The sequence below is a fragment of the Lactuca saligna genome, chromosome 9 (assembly GCF_052625555.1).
Source record: "Lactuca saligna cultivar CGN05327 chromosome 9, ASM5262555v1, whole genome shotgun sequence".
Lineage (NCBI taxonomy): Eukaryota > Viridiplantae > Streptophyta > Magnoliopsida > Asterales > Asteraceae > Lactuca > Lactuca saligna.
The window spans coordinates 131,046,371-131,050,204 of NC_136425.1; the positions used below are offsets into that span (position 1 = coordinate 131,046,371).

At 32.9% G+C, this 3,834-nt stretch overlaps 1 long non-coding RNA gene across 2 annotated transcripts; it reads right to left on the minus strand.

Annotated features, from left to right (window-relative positions):
* Positions 1-478: 478 nt before the first annotated feature.
* On the minus strand, positions 479-2,579 carry LOC145015597 (uncharacterized). 2 transcript variants are annotated; one of them, XR_013665957.1, is made up of 3 exons: positions 1,729-2,564; positions 1,378-1,662; positions 479-871 (listed from the first exon to the last, which is right to left on the minus strand). It is a non-coding gene; the product is annotated as an uncharacterized LOC145015597 (long non-coding RNA). The 2 variants fall into 2 exon arrangements; XR_013665956.1 differs by having other exon boundaries at positions 1,378-2,579.
* Positions 2,580-3,834: the final 1,255 nt, after the last annotated feature.

A 3,834-nucleotide genomic window follows, 5' to 3' on the forward strand; every position in this document is an offset into this window, starting at 1 on the left:
TTAACAATAATAATATGATAACTAGATAGGTATCCGCCACTACAAGGGGTCAGAAGCTTTCAATGCCATTGGAATAGCGTCTGAAATGATAAATACATAAAGATTTCCTATGTTGACTAATAATAAAGACCTGAAATCATTTCTAAATTCTTTGTGAAGGAGTAGACATGTCAAAATCTCGTCTAAAATAAATGATAGAAATCTTCGACTGCAATTTAAAGTATTCAATAACGTTAGCGGTGGATTGCAAGAGAATTTTTCGGGACCACATTTGAAAAAAATTAAGGTAAACTCAAGGATTATTTTTGTAATTTAATCTACTTATAATTATACATTATGACTCGGGTAAGTCAACTTAGTGAACTTTACACGGGGTGAAATGCAATGGCATTTTCAGCGAAAACAATGCCAATCACAGCAAGAAACCTTTTGTTAGAAGATGACTTCACCATCAGAACCTGCATAAAAACAAAAGAAATGATAATATAAAAGTATATTGACTAAACATGTTCTACAAAGCGATTTGCAAAACCGATTCCTAATAAGCTGGTTCTAAACCGATAATAATTCTAAAATCTCAACTGGTACAAACCGCCGGTTCGGTGCGTGAGTCGGTTAGGATCCTATTGGTGTGGTTCATACTGAGCCAAATTTTGGTGAAGGAATGGTTACTTTAATTCCATCCAACAAAAACAAAATGTTTTTTTCTAATGGAATCAATGATTCCATTCCATACGTTGAGCTTCTTCTTGGCTTCCTTCTCAGCACCTTCTTTCATATCACTTCATGGAAGTTCAACACTAAGTTCCAAATTTTTAGTAATAAAAAGTTACTGGATGTAAGGCTGCCTTTGATGTAACAACTCATATCCCTACAAAAACAAAAAGGGTTATAAAATTTATTTCTTATATTAATCCACAGATTTGGATACTTCAAAAAGTAAACGACAGATATGAAGAAGAGTCGTCCATCACTGTTCCATTTAACTGATATGAAAACGGAATGGAATCCATGATTCTAGAGATTGAAAAGTTCTGTTGTGATTCCATTCCATCGCCATAACCATGAGTAACCTGGTAGAGACCCTCGAATTACCCAAATACCCTTCAAGTCCACCGACTGCAACCCCATTCACATTCTAAGCACCCACCACCATATTAATAGTTTCCAATTTTTTAATACTTCCATTTTAGTTAATATTCATTTTTATTCTTTAACTTTAATTAGTGGTGAATATAATATACCGGCATTTGAACAATCAGCCTTTAAAATTGAAACATATATTTAGATATAAACACTAATTTACAAAATAATAATAATAATAATAATAATAATAATAATAATAATAATAAAAAAAAAAAAAACCCTAGTAATTACCTCATAAAAAAGTTTATAAACTGCCCAGAATATTGTGAATGCAATCATCCAGCCCCTCTTTTTAGAGTGGGAACAAAGTCGAGTTGCCATGATAATAACACATAGACATACCCTAGAGGCCTAGACCAACACCAACAAAGAAATGAAGAATTAACAATACTAACATAATTTAAAGAGAATACATTGAAAAATATGGATATGATTGTAACGATGATATGGCAATAACTTCAGAATCACCATTAGAATCTAAATAAGTCAAACTTAAATCCAATTTCATGTCAAGACCTGTAAATCAAACAACAAATTTTTTATTAAAGGTGAGGAGAAATCAGAAAGCAGAGAGAAAGATACCTGAATTGGTTGAATGAGAGCCAAAGATCAAACATTATGTGGTGAAACTAACTATATTTCTTTATTCCTAGCATAAATCCGATAGAACCTTTTGTTGACTATATTGAAACTAAGAAGTTAAAGAAATCAAACTCATTCATAACATAATCCACATAACTTAGAACTATAATGAAATTGAAAGATGAAAAATATGAGATCCCCCGTGTCGTCCTCCGACAGCAGACAAGATGGTCCAGTACCGACATCGAAAACCCTAATCTTATCATCTACGGCCACCTTTACAACATCCTTAACAGCCGTAACGGCCTCCACCACTAATGGTGTTGCGACAGAAGCCAAGAGAAAGAGGTAATCAGAGATGCAAGCGTGAAACATAACAGATCAGTAAGTGGTTGGCAGTGAAGGGAGTAAATGGTAGAAGAAGGGAGGAGACTCGATTTGGGAGCTGGTGGAAGGATCGGGAAGCAAACATCTGATAGCACAGTAAAGTAACACCGTGACCCACGTTGGCTGTGGGGAAGACCCAAAACCCAAAATTGAAAAATGGGTGGTGGTGCGTCGTTGATGAGATTGGGATTTGTTTCTACCGAATAGTGTATGATGTTTTCGGTGTTGATGGTGGAGGTGAGTTAGGGTTAGGTTTTCTAGTATCGACGGAAGCTACAAAATGTATGGTGGTTATTTTTTTTCTATGTACCTTACCTGGCTGATAAGAGAGAGGAGATAGTGGATTTTGGAACAGAGGGGGTGGCGGATACCGGTTCCAATAGAGGTGGATTTAGGGTTCCCAAGTGGAGGCAGTGGATTGGATGGCGGTGGCGATGAACGTTAGCGAACATTAATTAGGTTTATTAGAGGTATCTTAATTAACTTTTTGTTATGTTCATATTTTCGTAATTATCTTTTTTTTATATATATCTAGGTAACAAACTTTTTGGAAGTGTTCACATATGATCATTATGACCTGCTATAGCAGGTTAAATCCTAGATGTGAACGCTTTCAACAAGTTTGTTACCTAGATGTGTACAAAAAAAAATAGTTACCCAAATATGAACAAAACGAAAATTAAAAATTAAATTACATGAATGGTCCCTGTGGTTTGGGGGACTTTGTGGTTTTGGTCGCTAATTTATATTTTTAACTTAAATGGTCCCTACTGTTTATTTTTGTTACGCGTTTGGTCCCCATCTTACCTAAAAATACTATTGTGCCCTTATTCATTTATTTTTTAAATTAATTTTATTATCTATGTATTTATTTTTTACATATTTAAAAAAATTAATAGACCACATATATTTGTATCTCCTCGGATGATCTCTACTGTTTATTTTTAATTAATTTTTTTTTTAACTCGGATGATCCTTACTGTTATTTTTGTTACGCGTTTGATCTCTGTGTTATCTAAAAATAGTATTTTTCCCTTATTAATTTTTTTAATTAATTTTCTTATTTATGTATTTATTTTTTATAAAAAAAATTAATATACCCCACATATATGTATCTCATCACCGTAAATCTGAAACCACATTTGAGAAATTTAATTTGAGTCTTACCATTCACCATCTCATCTCTGATCCTCTCAATCTTCTATTTCTTTTCCATCTTTAGTAACATCGACGTCTTCACCGTCTTTTTTTTTGTACTTCAACTATGACGAACCAACACCATAACCTACTGTCTCTTCATCTTTAGTGGGTTGTGGTGTTGATTCGACGGAGTTGAAGGACCGAAAAAAGAAATGATGATGAAGACGTCGATATCACTAAAGATGAAAAATAAATAGAAGTTGAGAATGATGAAAGATGGGATGGTGAGGAGATACAGATATGTGAGGTTTACTAATTTTTCTTAAACATATAAAGCATAAGTACATAAACAAGAAAACTAATTAAAAAAAATTAATAAGGGGACAATAGTCTTTTTAGGTAAGACAGAGACCAAGTTCGTAACAAAATTAAATAGTAGGGACCATCCGAGTTAAAAAAAATTAAATTAATTAAAAAATAAATAGTAGGGATCATCCGAGGAGATACAAATATGTGTGATCTATTAATTTTTATAAATATATAAAAAATAAATACATAGATAAGAAAATTAATTAAAAA